The sequence below is a fragment of the Numida meleagris genome, chromosome 3 (assembly GCF_002078875.1).
Source record: "Numida meleagris isolate 19003 breed g44 Domestic line chromosome 3, NumMel1.0, whole genome shotgun sequence".
Taxonomy (NCBI): domain Eukaryota; kingdom Metazoa; phylum Chordata; class Aves; order Galliformes; family Numididae; genus Numida; species Numida meleagris.
In genome coordinates this window covers 87,648,386-87,674,243 of record NC_034411.1, presented here as the reverse complement: position 1 = coordinate 87,674,243, position 25,858 = coordinate 87,648,386, and the positions used below count along the sequence as shown (strand labels likewise).

Genomic DNA, 25,858 nt, shown 5'->3' with positions numbered 1-25,858 from the left:
GAGAGAGAGGCAGAGAGAGAGGCAGAGAGAGAGGCAGAGAGAGAGGCAGAGAGAGAGGCAGAGAGAGAGGCAGAGAGAGAGGCAGAGAGAGAGAAATGAGTAACCAGGAAACAAAGTTTAGCTATTTAGAGAACATCCTTACTACACCTACCCTGTACCTCCCAGCTTCCAAAGTGGCTTTTTAAGTCTTACAATTTTTTAACAAGTAGTGGTGTGGCTTTCCCCCTATCAAGAGTATCTCTATCTCTTCTCTTCTGATGTTGAAGGGTCAGTGCTTGCATTTACACATTAAAAATGTTCCTTACATATCTTTATGCTGGATTTTTCTCATGTGGTACTTCCTACTTGTATACATAGTTCCATATCGACATCATAACTGCTTAGTTATTACATTCTTGTTTTATAATTCATCCCTTGTGGATGCAAGGGAGCAAATTCCCACTACTAAGCTAGGAGCACCACAAGTACTACCTCTCCCTATGAAAAAGTCTCTGCACTCTATAATACTGCTATAACCATTCACTTTTAATATCTTCACTTTCCCTTTTCTCTCTCTCCAGACACTCTATGCTACTGGCCACTTGCTTAATCTTCAGACATTGACTAATCAGGATTTAATAGTACGACAGGAGTACACCTCCAAACCCCCAGGATGCTGAGAGGAGACCTACCCTAGAGTCAGAAGTGTCTATTTTTATAATAGTGACAACATTCAGATCCACACAAATTTGTTATGCACTTGGAAATTCTCAGGAATTTCAATGTTCAAAATTGCAGAAAATTCTTCCTCAGCTGCCACAGACAACTCCCTACAAGCTGGTACTGCAAGGATGGAGTGGGGGTAGAAGGCAGCATCCTATTCAATCTTTCCAGGTTACAGCACATGGGAAGAAGACAAATTCTTTCCTCCCACTCTACAACTACGAAGCAATCTTCAACATATGGGTTGGGGAGTCATCTAGGACCCAGGGATGAGATTTGCTACTATGTTCAGCAGTGATTCCAAACAGTCATGAGCATTTGTCATCTGCATAGGTTTCAGCAAGGGACTTTTTTCCTCTTTTGAGCAATAATTGAATATGTTAAGCATGCTTCCTCAGACTACTCTGAAAGATTATACCTTGCACAGTATTACAGGCCATATTGTAACTAGCTGAAGACTTTCCTATTCTACCTCTTTTATACCATTCCACTTGCACCTTTTCTCTTCAAAAGAACAGAACAGTTCTGCCTGCTGTTTCTCTTTGGCATTAAGCAGTTTAGAATTTGTTAATAATAAAGTTGTACTTCAGACAGGACCATCACATTTCTGAATCAATCGGCTTAAATTACCCTCAGAGTTAGAGCAGTGTAGATGATTTTTTTTTAAAATCACTCTCTAGAAATACCTTAGGAGTTCCTGTGCCTTTCAGATAAGCCCTTGGTAGGGCTAAAAAGAAGGGGAATATAAAGGAAGTAATAGCTCCAGAATCACAGGAACAAACTCTTATTTCTGCCCAGAGCTCTCAACAGCACTTCTAAGTAACGCAGAGTTGAACAGATTGTAGCAAGGAAAAAGGAATTTAACAAATTATCCTAGAATTCTATCTCTTGGTTTTCCAGAATAACGTTCACCCCTTTATTTCATATTACAAAGAATGAATCCATTTGCACTAACAAGTTAAATAAGCAAAATAAGTATTACTAGAAAAGCATAGTGCTCTGATTTTTTTTCCAGTCTCAGAAACTAGTCTTGATCCCAGCATCCATCTTCAAACAATGTTGTGTTCATACCATACTGCTGATCACACACTAAACCTGGCTAAATCAGATGGTGCTTCAATGTACAAATACAGAATTAATGAATAGTTTTGGTTAGGAAGGACTTTCAAAGACCACCCAAGATCCAAATCCCTGCAATGGGCAGGGACACCTCCCACTAGATCAGGCTGCCCAAAGCCCCATCCAGGGCCTCACCACTGTCATAGTGAAGAATTTCTTCCTTATATCTAATCTACATCTACCTTCTTTCAGCTCGTCCTGTCACTACAAACCTTGATAAAGAGTCTCTCTCCAGCTTTCTTGTAGGCTCCTTTTAGGTAGTGGAAGGTTGGAATAATATCTCCCTGGAGCCTTCCCTTCTCGAGGCTGAACAACCTCAACTCTCTCAGCCTGTCTTCATAGGAGAGAGAAGTGCTTCAGCCCTCTGATTATCTTTGTGGCCCTCCCCTGGACCCAATCCAACACACCATTTTTTTTTTATTTTTATTTTTTAATGCTGGGGGCCCCAGACCTGGATGCAGGGCCTTTTAAGGATGGAGAAGAGAGGGTAAATCACCTCCCTTGCCCTTCTGGCCATGCTTCTTTTAATGATACATTTTTATACACACAGTGATGTGCACTGATGTCCAACTTTAACAATCTCCCCTAAGAAGAAAGAAAGGAAGAGGGAAGAAAATGTACATCTGCTTTTCCACCTAGTTTAGATAATGAACTCTGATGCCCTCACAGATAAATCAGTCCACATTAGAAGCTATACAGTTACAAAGTCATCCTACAGTTCTTTTAATTTAGATTTTAACTAACTTTAATGACCTAAAGCAAGCAGTTTGTGAGAGACTGCATTACCTATCACAGGACAAGTCTTCATACACCAAATGAGTAAAATATAAACCTATTCTTCCCACAACACCGCACTTAGTGTAAACAGCATGCCTCACTCTTCATAGAATCATGAAGGTTAGAATAGACCTCCAAGATCATCCAGTTCAACCATCCACTTACCACCAATACTCTAGTTCCAGACATATTTTTAAAAACATTCCACTGCAGATGATTTTTTTTTTATTAACAAATCAGTCACACATCTCAAAACATACAAAACACATGAAGCATATTTTCTGCAGAGACCATGCCACCAAAGAGTCAAAGAGTAAAACAACATGGCCCATTTGGTAGGACCTATGACAAGTTGCTTACACAGCACATCAGTGCTTTTGGATAGGCCTGAAGAAATTACAGGTTATGTCCTCTTGTACTGTCATGTGTATTATTTCAGAGAAAATCCATAAGTTAAGAAAGCAGGTGTTTTATTTTTATGAATTCCAACATATGGGTATCCAAAAAAAATGAAAAGAATATAATGTTATTATGCATGCCAGAAATTTGACATTTCCGAAGATGCCAGATGCATTTTCAGACATATTCCTAAGGTTTTTTTTCATGTTTGGAAGGACTTTCTATTTTTTGTTAAATGTCAGACTGGTGCATCTAGAAAAAAAAAGAAAAAAAAACACAACACAAAATGCTGAATGTGAATACAAAGGAGAATTCTAATATATTTTGTGTTCTCACAGTTCTCCAAGAACACGAACTCCTGAACATCACTTACAGTGTTTCAGAGCAGATAGTGTTTCCAGGGTTGATTCTGGCACTTGAAACTAAGGATTATACAGCTGGACAAAAGCACTAAGCATGCAGACTCAGTGACTTCATATAAAGAAGACTTGTGGAGATAAATTCATTTGTAAGATATCCGTTCCGATTTGTATTTCTTACAGTAAACAGAAAATCATGGTTTAAATGCATTAATAGCAAGTAGTTACAAGAGGAGGTGCTGCTAGTGCCTTTCATAGTACAAAACTTCCAGATTCAGAGTTCAATGCCTTCTTTGATGTCATCCAACACTAACAAAAAAATTACTTGTTTTGTATTTGCTCTCCAAGACGCACAAGATTTGGAACTATTTCTATATTGGTATTAGAAAACATCTACTAGCTTTTAAATTGTTGGATTCATAAACTGTTACAACTATAGTAATCCAGCAGCATCGACAAGCATTAAACAAATATGGAATACAATAAAGAAGCAAAAAGAGAAAGTTCCATACCCAACTTATCCAAGAGATAGCAATAAATAATTTATCTTAGCCAACATACATAAACAGAGATCAGAACGGATCCAGGTAAAGAATTCTTAAACATACTGCATGGTATATGAAATCCAATTCATAGACAAAGTCTTAGTGGACTTAACATGAATTAAAAGGACAGTTTAAAAATATGTTAAAACTTGTTTTCTACATTACACTGCTCTAATACTTTCATGATATTAGGAGGGTACTATTAATAGGTGTTGAAACATCCTGCAGAATATAATCTTCTAGTTGTGAAAGGCAGTGTGAAATCAGGCACAGCCTTTGCTGTCCATCCATGCCACAGAGTATCACTGAGCGCATATGAGAGAGATACTTTAACAGTTCTGTAAAAAGAGCTATCTTGAACAGGAAAATCCTAAAGCTACTAAGTAGTAGCTACTGCTACTGTTCGAAGCAGCATGAACAATGCATCCAGGTTTTTATTTTTGCAAGCTTGTTCCTAATACAGCAACCCCCACCCCACATTTGTGATTATCCTTAATGGAATAAATCACACTTAACATAGCTTTCATCTCTGTCTAGTAAGAAGCATTATCTCTACTGTGCATAGACACAGTTTATTTTTGTCCAGTGTAAACAGCAAATGCTTACTGAGTGACGTGGCTTGCTTTAAGAGGCCAAAGACTTAAACTTAATCAGATTTCTTTGGTGTTGGTGCATGTTGGTTATGCACCAAAGGACCACTTTGGAAACTGAAAATGCTGATACCTGTACTTACAGCTTTTGGCGGTGCTGGCAAAAAAAAGGTGCTGAAACACACAATACCACCCATAATTACACCAACTCTCACCATTCCCCTCTTCCATGCCACCTCTAATGAGAAGCTCACCCTTCAAACATTTACCAGTAGTGAGGTAAATGGCTGAAACTGTTTTAGATTGAGGAAGGAAACTAAACCCAGGTCTTCTTTATCTTGGCTAATACTCTACCCACATGGCATAAAGAATAAACAAAACAAAAACAACAAAAAAAAACCCACGTTTCTGTTCCCGGAGATTGTTCCAAAAGCATGTCCTAAAAATTCCTGCCAGAATAAGATCCACAGGTGAGACAGAAGAATTTCTGCCTTGTAAATCTTTCTAGGAATCAGATGTCTGTTAAGCACCTACCATGCTACACAGTCTAGGACAGCCTAGGCATGCTTACCATCAGATGTGTAGGTGTGCAGGAATTTTGACTGACATAAACTTAAGCACAATTACTTTGGTTACCTCTGCTGTTGAGTAGGAGCAAGAATCCCTCTGGCATTTAAATGTTGATCCTAGGCTGTAGTTATACATCTAAGTCCTTAGGTCTTCAGGATATTATACAATCAGGATTTATTTCTGTACCTGAGGGCAGCCTGTTTAAAGTAAACAAGAATATACCAGTGATGCAGAATGCAGATGTTCTGCAGTAAATTCTGTACTTCAAAACAGAGAAGCTATATTTAACTTGGGTTAAATATCATACATCATTAGGATTGCCCTAACCCACTTGGCCTTGTTGAACTGCCTGAGCTTCACAAAGGCCCACATCCACGGCCTGCCAGGGTCCCTTCCAGATGGCACCCCTTCCTCCCAGTGAGTCAACTGCACCACACGGCCTCGTGTCACGTGGGCAAAATAACCATAAAACAGCATTTCTGAAATTCTGATTTTTGAGCAAGATTTCTTTGTATGCAGATGCCTTTCAGCCAACTTTTCAAAGATATTCTATAAATACTTCTGGAGAAATAGAAGACACATACTACTACAGTTCTATCTAAAAAATTGTATCAAACGGAGCAGGAAACAAACTCAGAAGTAAATGAGGTCAAGTCTTGAGGAGAAGAGAGAATCATGTCTCTGCAAAGCACCCAAACTTCTGCAAAATAACAGAAGAGATCAAATAAATGGAATTCCTTCACTCTTTAGGAAATCAAAATTAAGCTTTTTTCTTGGTACTGCTTGGCTTCCTCAAAGACAACTATGCGCTTCTGAAAATTAGGTACAGCTGTCCTCTCTTTTGAGCTCCCTAATGAAATCCTCTGCATCTTAGCTTCCCTCTCCTTTTTGGCAAAAGTTGTCAATGTTCATTTCAGCTGAGTCAGAAGCACACCATGACCATGTGGGACCCTTTGCACAGCAAATGGACTTAATCACAGGGGCATACAATTACATTCCTTTCTCTTCATCGCAAAATCATCAGGGAATAACAAACATAAAACTCTATTGTCTAGGGCCTTAAAAAAAAAAATCAATGTTATTCCTATTCAGAAAATCTTTCACCCCTTCCCCGCCCTTCATTCTTTTTCACAGAAATAGAAAAGTAAAAAATTCCTTTCTCATTTTATCTTCCATTACATTTCAGAAGTGTATTTTTCACCTTAATTAACTGTCAGCATTTCAATACATTCTATCGTCAGTGATTTCTCATGATTTGTGCAATTCTACCTGGAGGATTTCTCAATTTTACTTTTCAGGGATATGAAGAACCTTCTCCAAGTCTCCAACTGCCATTACTTCCCCATTCTTTTTTCTGCCAGCTTCCAGACAGAGCTCTTCAAAATGCCATTTTATTTTGTTGGTTTGCTTAGGGTTGCCACTTAATCCTCACTTTCTCTGTATGTGACAGTTTCTGAAGCACAAAAAAGACTCATTTTTAGAAGGTGAATATTTTTATTTCCTTTCAGTAAGAAACATAACACCTTTGACACATAACACCATTTAATTTTTGTATTTCCAACTAAAAATTCCTTTTTGTTTTAACCTGCTATGAAATGAGGAACTTCATTCTTTTTTACAGGTCCAATTTTCTTGGCTGTACTTTTCCACATAGTTCTATTTCATAAGATAAACCTCTTGTGGTGCATCTCAAAACTTCCCTCACTTTTGCCTGCCCTGGTCTTCTGTCTCCAAATGGAAACCTTTTAAACAAAATTTGATAACTATGCACAAACTGTTCCACTTGGTAAGGAGTTCTGTTTTCCCAAGGCATTGACATTCACTTCAGTTCCGTTTATATTCTATCAAGAGTGATCTGTTTTTTCTTGTAATCACATGCTATCAAGGCTAAGATTTTAAGAACTGGAGACTCCCGTGTCCATCTCCCATAAACAACCAATGCCCCAGTTAAATGGAAGTGCAGTATTATAACTTTCCCCTGGGTTTTTTACTTGGACCTAAATCCTAATCTCAGAGAGCAACTTCCCACAGAGCGCTTTTTTTGTTTCGAAACACTTTCCACAGCTGAGAAAGGAATGAATCCGTGACCCTAACAATGCAGCAGTGGTCCACACTCATTTCTTCCAACTTCAAGTCATATTTTGCATAAATAACCCACAAGTTACATTATTGCACAGATGTGCCTTCCTCCTCTTCTCCACAATGACACTGTAGTTACACTTACAGTGTTAGTTTTCTCCTTTTTTTTTTCTTTTTTTTTTAAACTGGGAATCTGACTCTGTCTTCTTCACTTGCAATGAGGAGAGAGGAAATGGAAGAAAACCAGGGTCAGATCCCAAGTGCAAGAGGTAGGAACATGCTGAACTGGTCAAAGAAAGCTGCAATTAAAGGATGAGATGTTCATTTAAACATGTGTAGATTGCTGCCTGATGGAGTCTATCTGTGCCAGAGCTCCAAGAAAGCCACCTGGGTGGTTAAAATACTAAGAAAAACAAAATTATTACACTTGCAGACACTAAAGGCAATATGTACTTTTCCAATTGCACCTACAGTACAAACATTATAAGTGTTTGATATCAGCAAAAGAATTAAAGTACCACTTTGTACATCTTCCTTCAAATGCACACATTACACTCATAGTCCAGAAGGCTCATCATGGCATCTCATGGTCCATCCCTTGAGGTTTCCCACCTAGTTTGGCAAAAATTCACATAGTTTTGTGCACTTTAGTGAAACAAGGGTTATGCCACAAGATTTTACACTGAGCTCAATAATCTAGTATTTTAATACATCCTACTGCTTTTACAATTACATAGCATTATCTCAACCTCTCCACATAAGATACTACAGGATGTCATGGAATTCACAAACTAATACTCAAAAGCGACGAGAATCGCAGTTACTGAAATGAACAGAAGCACAAGGTATTCTTGGTAACAGAGAGTTGGCAAATCTTTGTCAAAGGCTGAACCTATAGGTACTACTGCTATTACATCAACTGCAGCACTCTTCTCTTCATGTCTTTAAATTATCTTAAGTGGGCTCAGCAAATACAAAATAAAAATGCTGCAACCATTTTGACTAAAAATAAAACTTTTGGAAATCATTAACTCTACTTAATGAAGAAAGTACAGACTGTTATAAAATAACGTGGAAAATACAAGCTGGCATGCTTTAAAAATTATTGGCTTACTCTCAAACCGGTGCTCGGGTGTTTTGTTTTTTTTTTCAATTTTCTGTTGATGTAGGATATAAATGAGCTCAGACAAGTTAAAACGTGCTTTATCATTACCATGGGTCCAAAGATTTACAAAAGAGAAAGGGGAAAAGAATAAAGACAGCTTGAATAATGCAACTCAATACTGTAAATTTGATAAATTGGACTAAATGCTGAAAAGGTTGAGCTTTGGTTATTTTACATACTTTTTAAAATATACAAAAATGTTCTGAGCTAACCAAATTTCAGTGTTAATGTACAGTCCAACCACAGTAGTTGGAACACTCTTCATACCAGAAACTCAGTGTCTCCCTTTCAAAGACAGCTTGGGTACATATACATTTCTAGTGTGTTCCGCAGATAAAATCTTTTTTAAAATCCTGTAAGTTTAGTTACAGCAGCAAATATGTAGTATGCTACAAGTGTTTCAGCCATCGGTCCTCCATGTTCAGATAGACACATTCAGAGCCATCCTACATAATCTTAACTCCCCAGTTAAAACATATAAAAACCCAGTGTTCATTTTTTTGTTCAGAGTCTTTCACAGCTTTGAACAGACCTGCACATGTATTAACAAGTAGTTCACTACAATTGGCACATCCTACCTATTCCATGTATGCCTGCGAAAGCAATGAGAAGTACCCAGAACATGAGACAGTGCAGGAGAAAACAATGAGAAAGGCTGCTCTGGATGAAAAAATGTGAGGAAACAAGAGAGATTCTACTCTCTAAAAGCTCCCCCAAATCCTCCTAAAAATCCTCTGAGCCCTCCTCACACCTGTCACCCTGTCAGTTCCCAGAAGACTCCTGCTTCCCAGTCCCACATCCAAAAGCCACATGGCCCTTCTAGCTGCTTTTCAACCCCTCCTGCCCCAGAGTGGCAGTTTCTCCCAGCCTCTATTTCTCTTCCCCCTACAGTTTCTCCAGAACCCACTCATTTTGCCCCACCATTACTTATTTCTGGTGACACTTCTGAGAAACCTCCAGCTTCTCTTTGTTATTAGTACAGTGTCTCATGCCTCCAAACAGAGCTTCAGACCAAGCTATTGGAACTAATCATGGGAGGGAGAAAATCCTGAAATATAAAAGTCTGAATTATGAACAGGCCTTAAAGTACTAATATACTAGGAGGAAATTTAGATTTCCTATGTGCTAATGCAGCACTCTTTAAAGGCTTACTTTGAACTGACAGAGAACTCAAGAAATGGAAATCTCTCACCGGCATGAAAGGTAGTTTAATTTTTCATCACTTCAAGTGCAAACAAACTTCCCTGCAATTTTTGCATGTTCTTTGCTAGAAAGAATGCATCTCATTTTGGTGCATGTGTGTTTTACTTAGAGCAGCTATTAACTTCTCGCTATTTAAATCCTATTTTATTACAACATAAAGCACACTGATAAGAAGACCAATTACTCAATCCAACATTGAAACGATATGAATCACACAAAATCCCAAAAGGCCAACATGTATTTACTTTGCACTCCTATTTTCATTCATAATATTATACACTGTGATCAACACTGCTCATCTCCCTGGTTTCTATCTGCTGTTAATCACTACTAGCGTGTCTGACATCTCCCCTGGAAAGCTAAATCAATCAGCACTGCTGTAAAACAATGTCTTTGCAGATTATGGGCAACTTAGAATTAAGTTTCTTTTCTAAATTTCACAGTACCCCGGTACCATGGAAACTAGAGAGAGGAAAAAAGTCATTTTATCTATGCCCACACTGGTTTTCTCCTACCATATATTGTTTTTTTTCCACAGCCAGTCCACTTCTAAATGAAGCAACATGGAGTAGGGCTCAACCTATTTTCCCACTCATGGGCAGGGAAGAAAGGTTAAGCTTTGATTTCTTTATATATTTATTTTAACGAAGCAGTATGTATGGTCACAGTGTATCAATCTCCTTAATTTTCTTCTCGTCCCTAAATTTCACTGGTGAGCAGCAGAGCTGGCCACTCAAAGGCTACAGTGCATTCCTCAAGGAGGTGCACTGGGTCCTCCCTGGAAGGGGATATATAAAGAACACTCCATCCCACTCGCTACCAAGCCAGGGCTTTGCTGAACCACAGCTTAATATTACATAAAACACTTCTAGGGGTTTTTGTTTAATGGGTGGAGATAAGTGCTCACGCATTCTCCTTGCAGCTATCACACTAGGATGGACTGCAACACTGCCTCCCAGTCTGTCAGCTCCCTGAAGTCCCCACCTTTGGATACTGTGCTAATGGGTACATATCACACATGTTCAACAAAAATTGGATCAGTGAAGCTTTGAAATTTTTTCATTGCCCTCAGGGCACTCACAAGCTAAATACGCAGGGCCCCATGCCAGTCATGGGGCTCTCAGCCCCTGCCCCAGCGAGGCCACACCAAGGCTGGTCTCCAGCTCCTCACAGCACTGCCCTGCCGGGCCCAGCTGCAGGCCCACAGCCTGACCTGGCCTCCAGGTAGGTGCCCAGTGGGTAGGGCTGGGGCTGGCCCTAGTTGCCCTATTCCTGGTGGGGCAGTGGGATGGGCCCTAATACCACGCCCTGCTCTGACACCCCCAGGCAGCCCCCTCTGCTCCTGGCCCTGATGTGTGCTTTGAGATGATTCAGAGGAAATCAGACAGCACACGCACAACAAACAGAAATCAGTGAAGCTAAAAGCAAGACAGCGCATTTTGTAAGCTGTATTTTGATCTCCTTGAGCATTCTGAACTAATGCTACCCAGTACCACCAGCTGCTGCCTCAGCGCATATATGATGGAAAACAAACTGAGCAGCAAAACAGGAAACAGTAGCAAACCCTTCATAAACAGTGGGTCTTCAAGGGGATTACCAGGTTCTGCTGTGGTTATGCCAGCTCAAAGAAGATAAAAAAGCAGAAACAAAGACGTCTTGATAATACAGATGACTAAGAGCATAAAAAAAAGGCCTGTCTTATAAAGAGACACTGGAAAGATTAGATCTGTTCTATTCAATACCTCTCTAAAGCAGTAAGGGCAAAACAACAGGACACAAAGTAATGAATAACCTTGAAAGAAAAGTTAGGCCCTTCTTTTATAAAATGGGGATATTTGAAAAAATTGATTTTCCTTTTTCATTTCATAGGCCAACATGGGAAACAAAGAACCTAGTAGAATTTTAACAGTAACTAAAACTTAAGCTGGTAATAACACGAAGATTAACACCATGAGAGAGTAAAACATGAGCAAAATGGAAAATATATATATATACGTATATATGTAATGCGGGTAAGGGAAGAAAAGCACCAAGAGAAGGTCCATTTCAGCTAGCTATTTCTGTAATTAGCTGGGCTGGTAACTGGACTAGGCAAAAAAACTTGTTGAATCCAGTAGGACAAACTACACTTTCCAGCTACGTATGAGAACTGAATTATAATGCAAGTAATTTCCAAGATTATGATCATAGCCTAGAATGAGGCAAATTAAACCAAAATACAATTTTACCTTATAGACTTGCCAGAAACACATTTGTGTTACCAAGGAGCCGAAGGGAGCAATATGATACAATTTACAGAACAGTACTCTGGAATTGAGCTCAAATTTCCTAACGTTTACCAATCAGCCACTCTGCTGATTGTGATGATGCCAGACCAAGATGTTCTTTAGCGACCATCCACTGCTGTTCTTAGACCTCAGCTGTAAATGTGGTTTGAGTAGAATGAAAAAGGATCATAAAATCTAGTATAATTAGGCATATGGGTGAAATCTAGTAAGTGGATTATTGAGCAGTGTTTAGCTTACAAAGCTGCCTCTTAGAACTGTATAACTGCCACCAAGAGTGCCAGCTCACAGGGTGACCTTCTGGCAGCCTCTGCCACCCTAGATGCCTGTGAGGGACCTGGAGAGGTGAAACATTTCATAGTATCATGAGTCATTAAGGTTGGAAATACCACTAAGTTCATCTATTCCAATCATTAACCCATGACTGTGACCACTCTACACCATGTCCTACAGTGCCACATCTACACTTTTCTTGCAAACCTCCAGAGACAGTGACTCCACCACCTCCTTGGATAGCCTATTCCAGTGCCTCACCACTCTTTCTGAAAACTTTTTCTTAATGTCCAACCCTTGCCATAGTCACCCTTGGTTTCAGTATTTCTGGTAAATACATGTTACATAGGTAAGACGTGATCTTAAAAAGCTCCAGTGAAGGAAACTCCATACCCTATCTGGACAAACCAAAACCCAGTTACTTGAGTAGTTAGACAGTACTTCTGCTGCCATTTAACCTAATCTCTCGTGCTACAGTTTAGCATGCTGGTTCTTGTTGCACCTCCAGTGGATGTGAAGAACAGTTTATTTCTCTCCACTCTACAGCAACCAATTACACATCTGAAGATTGTTATCATGTCTTTCATCACTTTTTGCTTCCCTACACCATAAAAATGCAGTTCTTTCACTTCTTTCTCATAGGTTATGTTTTCTAGATCTTGGATCACCTTTGTTACTCTTCTCCTGGCCAACTGCCTGCTGGAACTATGGTGCCCAAAATCACATACAGTACTGATACTAGACACAGGCACCGAAGTCATAACTACCACAAGATGACATCATATGCCTGGAACACTCCAGTTACGCATGCCAGGATAATGTTTCTCTTGAATTTTCTTTAAATACAAGCACATATACAGTTCTGATCAGCAGAACTGACTGAGCAGAACCTCCACTTCGCCATGCTACTTCACCTTCCCCTTGGACATCATGTTTTGCACATATCCACAATACACTGTATCCCAACAGACTATTCACGGTTGAAAGCTGCATTTCTTAATGAAAATACAACTTTCATAGCACTTCAAATAAACGTCCTGTACTCATTCTTTAGTTTACTACTATGTACTTGCATAAATATTTGAGTAACATACAATAAGCAACACCACAGTCAGTAAAGTTAGAGGAAAAATTCTAAACCTTTGTTTAACAATGTAAGCTTAATAAACCTGCAATGCTTCCTCAGGAGCCTGAGAGCCGGAATACTTTCCAAATCAACCAGAGGACTGGTTTCCCAGCCTGTGAAATCCTGGAACCAGAGACCAGATCCTTCCAGCACAGTGAGTACCACGCACATCTCAGCATTAAGCAATGGAACGGGAGTCATCGGAAGTAGCCTCCCAAGCAGACTTTTCCTTCCAGGTACAAAAACAAATATAACTGCAGTTATTGCAACCACTTCTACTCTGCTCATCGCTGTAATGTCTGAACTCCCATGCCACAAACTAGTTTAAGCACAGATATATCAAGTCAGCAATTCATTTCACTCATGTGCCTGAATAATGTGAATTTCTATATCACACAGAAGGATATAACATAAACAATTTCATCTCGTGCCAACAAAACGTGCAAGGATTTCAAGATAGCACAATCTGCCTGCCGCTCTGCCATTATATTGCAAAAAGATAAAAACAATCAACAACAAAAACCAACACATCTGTGACACACTGCGCTCACAGCTCCCTGTTAAAAAGAAGGCAAAAATGTCATTATCTCGGATCCACGGCTTTCCGGCTCCTACTGTCCCCGTTCCCGAGCTGCGGAGCCACCCCGACGGCTGCACCTGCCGCCCCGACGGCGCAGCCCCGCTCCCGTCCCCGCGCCGTCCCTCCTGTTGCCCCCAGACTCCAGCACGGCCCCGTGCGCAGAGAGCCCCGCAGGGTGCAGCGCGGCCGGGCTCGCCTCTCCCGCCCGAAAGGACCCGCCCAGCTGACCTGCAGCCCCGCACGCCCTCAGCCGGCCGCCCTCTCCCACCTGTGACGGATCCGCTCGCTGCGGAGCGGCTCTGCCCCACGCCAGCTCGGAGGCAACACGGGCCCCGTGCAGCCGGCCCGCCCGCCCCGCCCGCAGCACCGCCTCTCGCCCGCCCCCCGCAGCTGCGGCCGCACGGCTCGGGGTGGTGCGTGGAACTCACAGGGCGTTAGGGGGCACGCCGCGAGGTAACGCCGTGATGGCCCGGTTCGTTGCAGATACTTGGCCTGAGGAGTTGGCTGCATGGCCGCGCCCCTCGGCGCTCCTGTTGCACACGTGGTTTCAGGCTTTCTGCAGTGAAGCTGTCTCACTGACCTCGAGGTATCGCCACGCTGCCCGTTTCTCACAGCCTGTGGTACCACCACCCATACGTAACAGAGCTCAGATGAGAAACTTTCTGCTCTTTCAAAACTAATGGCGCGTGTTACTCACACACCTTCCCCCTTGCCGTTTGGACCACTCAGAGAGTCACAGAGTGGCTGAGCTTGGTCGGGGCTGCAGGGGCCATCTAATCCAACCGCACCTCAGTAGTTCAAAGCAGGGTGCCCAGGACCATGTCCAGGCGGCTTCTGAAGATCTCCAAGGAGAAGACCACACAGTATCCTCTGGGCATCCTATGCCAGTGCTCCATCACCACAGAAGTGCTTCCTGCTGTTCAGACACAACCTCCTGTGTTCCATTCGTCCCTCAGGTGTTTCAGGCCCATGCCTGTGTATATATGTGTTCATACAGTTCAGCCAGGAGACAAATCCATGTTCAAATGTAACCTCAGGTGTTCTCTGTGACACATAGCTTCTTCTGAGGAGCGCTGAACAGCAGCAGAATTTTTGCGAATTAATGAGATACTGAGCTTCCATGTCAATCATTCATACATAGAGACAGGTTCAGGCAAACATCTCCACATTTGATAGAGCTATCACCTTCCCGTTAAGTGCAAACAGAAAAGAAATTAATATATATATATATCAACACTGCTGATGTTTGTCTATCCAAACACAACAAAGGAGCAAAAGATGCTTTTTGTTCTAAACCTTATTCCAAAAAAACACTACTTAGGGACATGTGAAAGGCACCTCTTTGACAGCAGTTCCTTGCTTCCCATTCTCACTGACCACATATTCAGAAAATTGATCGGCTCAACAATAAAGCAATGTACATAGGTCACTCCAAAAGCAATGCCTGCTATTTATTTCCGTGGAAACTGTGACAGAGACAAAGAGCACAATAAAGCTATTTGAGAGAGCAAATTCTCAGGTAGGAAACACTACTTTTCAACATGATCACTACCATTAGCTGTGCATTTTCAGCAGCAATGAACAAAGCCTGCATGCCACACTGATAAAAATCTGCACCAGTGGAGGTGACCCACTGTCAATGTTGCCACCGCTGAAATGCACCTCCCACAACCTCACAGTGCTCGCATCCACTGTTTGGTCTCCATATCTGTTCAGAAAGCGTCGATGAATGTCAGTGGGTGCCATTTTTTCTGCGTGGAGGAATTTAATTCCACACCTTTGCTTCATACAGACTGCCTCTTTGCTGCCATCTGTCACACGCCAACAAAATGTAACAGAATACTGGCAAAAAGGTTCAACCTCTACTGCCATACCACTAACATCCACCTCTGATGGCATGGGCTAACATTATAAGATGGGAGGAATTACTTTCGGAGCAGCCCTTGTGTGTCTCAATTTGTGATGATGTGGTTTGATTGCTGTCTCTGATCTTACTCGTATGTATGTACATATATATACTCACATAATGAAACACATATGGATTTTGTGTATATATTTTTTTCTTATTTTGAATAAGAGCCCTTGGAAGAAAGATGTTAAAGGGTTTTTGCACATGAACTGTCATGATGTAGACAATACGTATTTTAGATTTTTAAAAGTTCAAAAAGAAAAGAAAACCAACAACTATACCATGGATGAAGAACATAATAGCAAACGCCAGCTCTAAGGAGGCTTAAATCTAACTGAATCAATATTTTTCAACATGTAGCACCTCTGGGCCATTGCTCACAGGAAGAGAACGTTTCTAGTAACATGAGGAACGTTTTCCACCCAGCCCTCAAGGCTAGTATATCATGAGCCCTTAAACATCAATCATCTGCAAATTTTTTTGATACGCTGTTAAACAAACCTGTTTCCTGGAAATCTATTCAGTAACATTGTAATGCATAAATTTTCCCTTTAACAGAATTTACAATGAAGCCTGAAAACTTACAGTAGTAAAGCAGTAGTCTTGATCACAATTAGCTATCATAGGACTAAAATCCATCAGTGATAACCCAGATTTCACAAATGACTTTTTTTTAACTTACAGAAATGGTATAGGAAGGTAAATTATTCACAAAAGTGGATGTGAACATTGCTCCCAGTAGATGATAGTTTTGCCACTATTCTGTTTTTTCAACAATTAAGGGTATCCTAGCATTGAATTATGAACATGGTGATTTTTGGCTGATCATTCATCAATAATATTTGATACATTTTGCCTAGATACTGAGTTTGAAGAGGGAAAAAAAAACGCATTCTTATGTAAAGCATAGAAAAGATGTGGTGCCCAATGGGGCTGTATGAAATTGAAATGAAATAAAATCCAGGCTGAAATCTAAGCATGAATTGTGTACAAATTAGTCATTTTGAGGTCTCTGCTACATTCCCATCTTGCTTCAGGCAATCAGAAATTGTGTCATCCTCCTCCCACACTGTGAAAGTTCTCGATGTCTTTCTTTGTGTCAGGATTCCGTGGTTTCAAATTCAGTTTCTGGTTATTCTACAATTCTACTGTAGCCAAGTCTACGTCAACAGAAAACGTTCCTTGTGAAAATTCTCAAGAATGAGATTGACTGAAACCCATGTTGCCTAAATATATTTAAGATTCAAGTTTTAGTCACTGAAATTAAGATAACTACATTTAAAAGCATATCTTTCCATGTTTATGTTTCTCCTCTGGAAAAAGGAACCACATTCTGCAGCCCTTATTCTTCCTTAACTGAGGCAAAACTTTAATTTTTGCTATTTTTTAACAAAGTTATATAGAAGTTTTAAAGCACAGAGTATTGCAAGAGAAACAGAAACAGAGTTTTGCCTTTTTAACTGAGATCTCTGGAAAAGATAACACGTTCCATAATGTACAGTTCTTTATTGCATAAGACTACTTCTGTAACTACTTGCACACCAGTAACTTTACTCAAAAGAATGACATGGCGTGTTGGTGTGCATGTTAATGTTTGCAGGGAAAAGTCCTGAGGATGTGAGTAACAGGGGTAGCATGACTCATCCATGTAGAAATCTTATGAAGGTCAGTTCTCCCAAGACCCATTTCACCAGCCACAAATTCTCCTTTACCTTCTCTCAGAGCAGCAATGCAGGGCCCTCTCCCCTGCTCTTTGGTGTGGGACAAACTGGACGCATGAAGTGGTGGGGCATGAAAGGCTGGTTTCATGAAACAGCATCTTTTAAAATTCATCAACTGTCCTATTCATTAGTTAAAAAGAAATGTATGTATTTCTTTCCAAAGTAATGCATTGTTCAAGTCATGTAATTTGAGAGATTTACATAAACTTCTGCACTTGTTACTAGTAAGCACATGTAAAATAGCAACATTTCATTATATTGCAGACCAGTCTGGTATCACTTGTACTTTCAAGCTGTGGGATATTTTCTACTAGTTTCAAACTCAAACTTAATTTCCAGTTTTCAGATTTTTCCAGCCTAAACTTCGTGTGCTGATGATTTCTTTACTTTTGGCCAGCCACACAACAAGCCAATAAATAGTAGGAAGCCAGCCAGGAACCAATTGGCTCAGAGATAAGTGTTGATGCTGGGCCAGCTGAATTTACACTTGCATATTATAGATAATTTTCACTGGACCAGTACTCCTGCTGACCTCAGCAGATACTTAATGAATAGGAAGTACTTAGACTTCTCATACACATATTCTTGCCTATGAATTGTAATATTTAATAAGATTTCAGGCTGTAGAGCATCACATTTGCACCCTAATGATGTCCACTGCATTTTAGACAGTTACTACTTTAAGTTGTCAGTGAAATCCCAGTAAATGTGGGAGCTGTAGTAATCACACCACTTAGAGTTTATGGTATAGAAAACTCACAATGCAAGACATCTATTAAATTTTGCTGTCAGCAACCACACCACATTCTTTAAATCATCTCTGCAAAATCAGATTATTTTGCAAGGGACAGAAGTTTGACGACTTGATTACATACCGGCCTGCAATTTTGCATTATCTCTCCAATAAATATACTTTGGTTTACCATATTGGCACAACCAAGATTCTGAAATGAATTCTGCATTATCATGATGAGAGGAAGGAGTAGGGCTGGGAAAAGAAGAAGCTAGAGCTAAACCATGAGAAATAAACAACTGGAAAATAGTAGTTGGATGCCAGGATTTTCAAAACAGAAGTTTCCACAATCTCTGTCATTTAAACCATTGCTTTAAAAAGCTTGATGACTGGAAAATTGTATTTCCGTAGTTAAAGTGATAGCCCCTCACAGTTTAATGATGATAATGCAGACAATGTAGGCAATAGATACAAACATTTAAATTTGGTTTCTGCTTTAGGAGCCCTGGCTCTCTACAAAAACACTGGAGGAGACTTCTCCAGGGTATGAGAAAGAACATTTAGATTAAGTCTTTATCCTTCAATACTAGTACAAATTTGGGATGAAATTACACAAGGTGGATAACCCTTAAAGACTAAATTGGTCTTTTCAAAAAAGTAGCATGTTTGATTTTTAGTAACTGTAGTCATTAACTGTCTGAACCCTTCTTTTCTTTTGGCTCAAAGCTTGCTTTCTGAGGTATGTTTTGTGATAAGACTCTAACTGACTTACCAAGGAGGCAAATGGTGGGTGTCGCCGTGTGGCAATCAACATCACCCTGTGAACATTCGAAAGCATTTCCTTCAGGGCTGTTTGCCCCAGGAAGAGAGTGCTCAGGAGTGTTTACTGGCGGAAGATCTGGCCTGTGACCAAGTAGCACCAGCTTGGTATGTGAGACTGGGGAATGCTACCATCATATCCTGTGAAAAACAGGATGCAGGTGGGCACCTCCCTGCTCCCTCTTATCTGCTGGCAAGGCCCGGAAGATGGGTTTTCTGCTGAGATCCCAAAGCCAGAAGCTGCCACTCCAGAGAGAGCTGACTCAACCACTAACTGTCACTCCAAAGAGAGCTGACTCGACCAATTTGGACTTATAAATAAGTTCGTACTGCTGTTGGAGGTCGTCGTCGACCAAAGGGGTCGTCGACCAAAGGGGTTGGTCAACCAAAGCGGTTGGCAACCGAACAGCAAGCCCTGATGACCCATCACCCAAGAAGATCAACGTCGGCGCTACAAACAACACTGGACCCCTGGTGGTGACTATCTCTCTTGCTTTCTACAAAGACTCCTTGCTTTTTTATCTCTTTTCTATCGCCCACCTTCCCTTCCCCATCTCCCTAAGCTACTAGGATTTGTAATAAACTGGTCGGGCTAGCATTTGACCCGTTGTGTCTTAATCTCGCTGTCGGATATACATATATTAGAAGAACCCCTTCTCCCTCCTGTAAATTGGAGCGAGACATTAACACATGAGAAGGCGAGTATTTAAAATGGACATAAACTTTTGAATTTAGAAAAAAATAAGTCTTTGTTCTTAAGGCCTAGGCAGATTTTACAGAAATCTTAAATACTTCGATTTATAAAAAAAAAAAAAAAAACCCACATAAGTAAGAGCTAGGATCCTCTCTCCTCATTGTCTAGTGTTATATTAATTCAGACTATAATTCTTAGCATGACTCAGAAAACAGAAACTGGTCCTGCATATGAAAGATTTTTATAGAGTTGGGATGCATATAATGTTCTGTCACTTTAAAATCACTCTGATTTGCCATGAAGCCTCACAAGGGCAGAGGAGAGGGGGATAATCAACTCCCTCTCCCTGCTGGCCACCCCTCTTTTGATGCAGCCTAGGATATAGTTGGCCTTCTGGGCCAAGTTTTTCATCCACCAGAACCCCCAAGTGCTTCTCTGCAGGGCTGCTTTTAATGAGTTCTTCTCCCATCCTGTGCACATATCTGGGATTATCCTGATTCAGGTGCAACGCCTTGCACTTAGCCCTGTTGAATCTCATTAGGTTCACTGTCCCTTGTCCACGTCCATTTGGATGGCACACTTTTCATGTGAACATAGAGCCATTGACTGCAACTTTCTGGCTGAGGCCACCCAGTCAGTTTTTTAGCCACCATATGGTCCACTCTTCAAATCCATATTGGAGATCAGTGGCAAGTGGTGTCCCCCAGGGGTCCATCCTATGACCTGTGCTCTTTAACATCTTTATCAATGGCATAGATAGAGTGATCAAGTGTATCCTCAGCAAGTTTGTGAATGACACAGAGCTGAATGGTACAATTGATAGGAGAGAAGGAAGTGAGGCTCCCTCATCTGAATTACAACGCCCAGGCGTGGGGCTCCCAGCATAAGAAGGACATGGAGTTGTTGGAGGCCACAAAGATGATCAGAGGCTGGAGCACCTTCCCTACAAAGAAAGGCTGAGGGAGCTGGGCTTATTCAGCCTGGAGAAGAGAAGGCTCCAGGAAGACTTTGATGCAGCCTTCCAGTATTTAATGGGGGGCTTATAAAAAGGGGGGAAACTGACTTTTTCAATGGTTTGATAGTGGTAGGACAAAGTAGAATGGTTTAAAGCTAAAAGAGGGAGATTTATGTTAAATGTTAGGAAGAAATTCCTTATTCAGAGGGTGGTGAGGCACTGGAACGGGTTACCCAGAGAAGCGGTGGATACTCCATCTTTGGAGGTGGTAAAAGGCCAGACTGGATGGGCCCTGGGCAGCCCAGTGTAATAGTTGGCAATCCTGCCCACAGCAGTGGGGTTGGAACTAAAAAATCTTTGAGGTTCTTTCCATCCCAAGCCATTCTATGATCCTATGAAAGTGCAGCTAAAAAACATACATCCATGGGGAAAGTGTACAACAGATCTTGTATTCTTGTAACAGAACTCAAAAGCACTGAATAAACCCAGGAGTAAAAAAAATCTAGGAAGAGACCCAACAGAAATTTACACAGAAATTAATGAAAGGAAGTGAATAGAACAATTTCTTTGTACCTTGTCTTCTCCAGTCATAAGGAAGAGCTGAGCAGATGTGATGAGTAATAGCAGTGAAGCATAATTCATGGAATAGGAGCCCTGTCTCCATTGGATTTTCTAGCATATCACATAGTAGCTGAAAGGAAATTAAATTTCATGCTAGAGGATGGCTTGTAGCAACATTCACCACAATATTCTATAGTTGCCGTTGTATTAAACAGCTGGTACAGACATGAAAGGACGCCAAGATTTCAGTTTATGAAAATCTTAGATTACAAAGAGGTAGATAGAGATCACTTACATTATTATACAAGAGACACTTTGAAAAATAGATAAGGAGTAAAATATATTCATAGTTTTCATTTACCTAATAGAGATATCCTTCAGATTGGATACCATTCAGAGGTGGGGGGTTAAAACAGCTGTTAGGTTAACCTATGGATTGCTTCATTGATACAGGCTGCCTTTTAGAATCTTGAATGCGCTGGGGACATTTCAGATGTTTGTAAAAAGTATAACTCAAGTTCTGAGGATCAAAAAACACCCTCACATCCTTAAATGACTTCATCTGTTCCCATAAAACATGGGTGGAACATCTGGGAGAACTGAAAAGTACTCCAAAACTTTTTACAGAGCCAGGATTTAAATCTGTAAGAAATAATGCTCATTTACAAAGGATCACACAGTTTTCCTGGGACAAAAAGTCAGTTATGGTGGACTGGAGCCTTGCGTCCAATAATATGGGAGAGTAAAATAATGGAAAGTTCCTATGTGAGGAGGGTGCAGAGATGTCTGCAGGAGCTTCACTTGAAATTTCTACAGAGCAGAAAATACAAACTACTCTTTTGGATTGAGAAACAGTCAAGTGTTTAATCCTGAAGAAGAGAGGGACTTCTGAATTATGCTGTGCCAGAACAATTCCAACTACTTGCCACAAACCTGTGATAACTATTTCTGATAAATCTGTACTTAAAAAAAAAAAAAGTCTGAGTTCCATGTGCACAGAACAGAAATTATCATAGCAAAAAATTAAAGAGATCTACAAAAGTTCATTTATTCAGTTACTATGGATATTCTCCATTTTTGTCATAGTTACTTACTCACTGGGTACAGAACTGATGTGGACCTCAGATGAATCCTAGGATGTTTGTAAATTCAAAACCTGCCTAAATATGCATTAAAATAAGACCACAATGCTGGAGAGTGAATAGTATGTATTTATATGTTCATCCGCAAACCTAGTGAGAATAACTTCATGCTGGATGAACTTGGGATGACTTCGACTTCTGAGAACTTAATAAAGCTACCTTGCAAAGAGGCCTTTCAGCAACACCAGAGAAGGCTACCTGAGTGGTTATACTCTGTCTCCTTTAAATGGTTCCTTACAGAAATACCTGCGAAACAAACAGAAATATTCAAGAATTTCAAGCTGGACCATAGCAGTCTCACTCCAGCTACAGGCAAAGCTAATACTCAGATACTGAACCTTACTCAACAGGTGAACATGGCTGCTTGTGCCAAGTGGCAGACTGTGTACAAGGGCTGCTCTGAAAGTAATACCTCCTATTTTATTATGTTGGCCCACAATGTCAGAGGCAGACATTGGTGGTATGGCAGTAGAGGTAGAAAAGATCATAAAATAGGAGGCATTCTTTCAGATCAACCCTCATAAATAGATGGCATTACTTTTGGAGCAACTTATGTAGATTCCTATGGGATAGAGGGAAAAAAACTGAAAAATAAGTTTCCATCAGTTATTGAAATAGTTACTGAAAGTCAATGAAAAGTCATTAATTACTATTAATTCTTAAAAATGATAGCTTAAGGCAAGCTAAGGGTATGTATGTTAATGAACCATAAACAGAAAAAGAAAAGATGCTGTCAGAAACATCAGGAAATCATAGTCCCCATCATAAATAATTTCCACAAAGTGATTGCCGAATTCATTCTTAAAGAAGCCCGACAATAAAGAATTCCCACTTTGGCTTGGCAACTTCTTACCCATTTTATTTATCAGTATCATTAAAACCTTTTCTTCTTATCTTGCATTATTTTTCTATACTGCATGTTATGCCTGCTACTTGTATTCTATCCACTTTTGACTTTAAGAGCAGATTTTTTCTTGATTTCCCAATTCTAAGAGCAATAAGGTAGCCCCATTTGCTACTTGCCTTCACAAATAGTCCTTATTATCACTTTAAGAACAGTATGCTTTTTATGTTAATTAAGAATTACATTTACGTTATTATCAAAACTTATGTGTCACTGTCCTTAAAGCTACAGAAGCCAATGTGAATACAGACAAAGTCAGATATTATAAAACACAGCACCTCTGCAGTATTTCTAGCTAATTCTGTAAACAGTCAATCTAGAGAAAGAACTTACATGACTGAAACCTGGTCCTCTTGAAAATCTGTGACAGAGCCACCATAGGCTTCCTTAAGGCTAGGAGATATATTTCCCCATCAACTACTTGCTTTAAAGATAGGGCCATCTTCCACTTTCTTTCCTCCTTCTCCCTCTTTTTTTTCTTCTCCCCCTCAGGAGGTCCCTCTTCTTATGTGTGTATAATTTTCCTGATTTTGCCTTTTTTTTTTTCCAATTTACAGGTTTTAAGCTAATTAGTATATAATGTTATAATGTTAAGGAGCATTACACTGCTAAGTAACTTCTTAGTTCATATTCTAGCCTTCTACACAGAAGTATTATATTTACAAAAGTGTAACAGAAGTTTATGAAAAGCTCTCCCATTATATTGTACTATCCATCAGATTGCTCAAGATATTATATTTTTACTTTCTAAAAAAAAATCCATCTATATCCACACATATGTAAAAAATAATTTAAATTGCACAACTTCCAGTAACATAGATGACAGTGGTGGGAATTTTTCATGATCTGCAGAGCTTTCTAGTAGAATATTTTATAGTTAATACACGTTTTTTCTTTTTATTCCATTATTCTAATACTGCATGTATAGCACCCAGATTTTACTGTGCTTCCTTTGCCAGCTCCAGGAAGCAGCCACTGAAAGTTAAGTTTATACTGAAGGCTTCTATTCCTAGCAATTTGTCAACCATTTACTTACTTTATTTACTGAGCATAAAGACAGCTGTCGAAGTGTGATAACAGAATAACATCATCATTCCAGAAATTAGATAAAGGCTTTTTGTCACAGGCTGTTATATTTAAGTTAATCTAAAATATGCAAGGGGAGTCTAAGATTCAGTGGGTATTTTCAACACAGATACTTGAAACAATTCCATGGTGTCAGGCTCTGGAAATTTTTCCCTCACAGTCTTCCTAACACACACAAATTCCCACAAAGTAAATGGGTCATTCCCCCAGTTTTCTTTCAAGAGTTAAAATATGAACACACAGCCAGGAAAACAAGTAAAGCGTGGGGAAGAGGTAGGAAAAAAAAATCAGGGAAAAAAAATAAATAAAATTGAATTGCATTTGAGGAAACACACACTCCTGAAATGACATGCTGACTCAGAAGCTGCATGGCTTCTCTGGCTCCCCAGTGGTGTGCTGTGATGTCTCAAGGATTTTCTGACTCCTTTTCAAGTCTTCTGGGCCCTGGGTAGCCTAGAGAACAGGCACAGATTTTCTTTCCAGTTCTGTAATTTTAAGTGCTACTGCTCTAAGTAATCAAGTCCATCCTGTTATTACTCAACGTTAGGCAATAAACTGCTGCAATAAAATTGTGACTCTAGCATAAAAGCTGATCCAGTGTCTTCAGGGACTTGATTTCTGGAAATTTAGCAAGTGAAATGACAATAATAACTTATTTAAAGTTCTACAAATATTACCATTCTCCTCATCATTGTGGGGTACAGTCCTCTGGCATACAGGAAAAAGATGACAAATTGTTTTGTGTGGCATTGAGCTGGTTTCTCTTGGTAGTACATGCATTGTGGCAAACTGGAATCAAATAATAAACAGCAATAATAACTGAGAAGTCAAAATTCAGTTGAAAAAATTTGCTAAGATGAACTTTAGAGAAGAAGTGAGAATTAGCTTCTTTTCTGAAGGGTATAATTTTACATTGCAATATCCTGAATTTTACCTAAAGTCATGAAAAGTGAAGGGATGGTTTTTGCATATGAGGTGGGAAGAAAAAAGAAGGAGAAGGGAAAAGAAAAAGAGAAAATGAAATAGGAAAAGGAAACAAAGAAGAAAAAGAATTAAACATGAAATACTATAAAATATAGAAAACATAAAATGCTGTTATGGATGAGCCAAATGAAGATAACTTCCATTACAACCTCTCAGCAGCCCCAAAGCGGGGGGAGGAAAGACGAGGTGACGAGGTGGGACTGCAGAATGACTCATCCCAGGGTTCATTTTCTGAAAGGTCAGTGGGGAATGGGACAGGGACCAACCAGAATTAGTCAATTGCTCTGTGAGTTAACATTTTCCCCACTCCAGCTTTTTTCTGCAGTTCCAGCACGACCTTCCAGTCAACATTTTCTATTGGAAATTTGGATCCTATTTCATTGGAAAATGTATATGCTCAAGTGGACAGAAGCAGTTTTGAAAACCACCACACTTCCAACATCCATGTCAGCTTCATATAGTGTCATTAAGGCTGTCATGTCCTGCAAGTATAGCTTATGATGTAAACCTCCCATAAGTATAGTGTGCACTTTTTATATTAATTAATGATGGTCCAGATTAGTTAAATGTTGTGTTAT

General features: G+C 40.0%; 1 protein-coding gene across 8 annotated transcripts in view; it reads right to left on the bottom strand.

Moving 5' to 3' along the window:
• Positions 1–14,306, bottom strand: part of COL21A1 (collagen type XXI alpha 1 chain) — a 104,252-nt gene extending 89,946 nt beyond the window's left edge. For 2 of the 8 annotated variants that reach the window (XM_021392067.1, XM_021392070.1), the window contains exons 1-3: positions 14,041–14,123; positions 6,331–6,514; positions 5,128–5,258 (exon numbers count right to left, since the gene is read on the bottom strand). The gene's annotated coding sequence lies outside the window, so the exon portion shown is untranslated. Of the gene's footprint in view, positions 1–5,127; positions 5,259–6,330; positions 6,515–7,658; positions 8,114–14,000; positions 14,130–14,200 lie in introns of those variants that run through there. The other 6 variants (XM_021392069.1, XM_021392068.1, XM_021392073.1 and 3 more) reach the window with 6 other exon arrangements.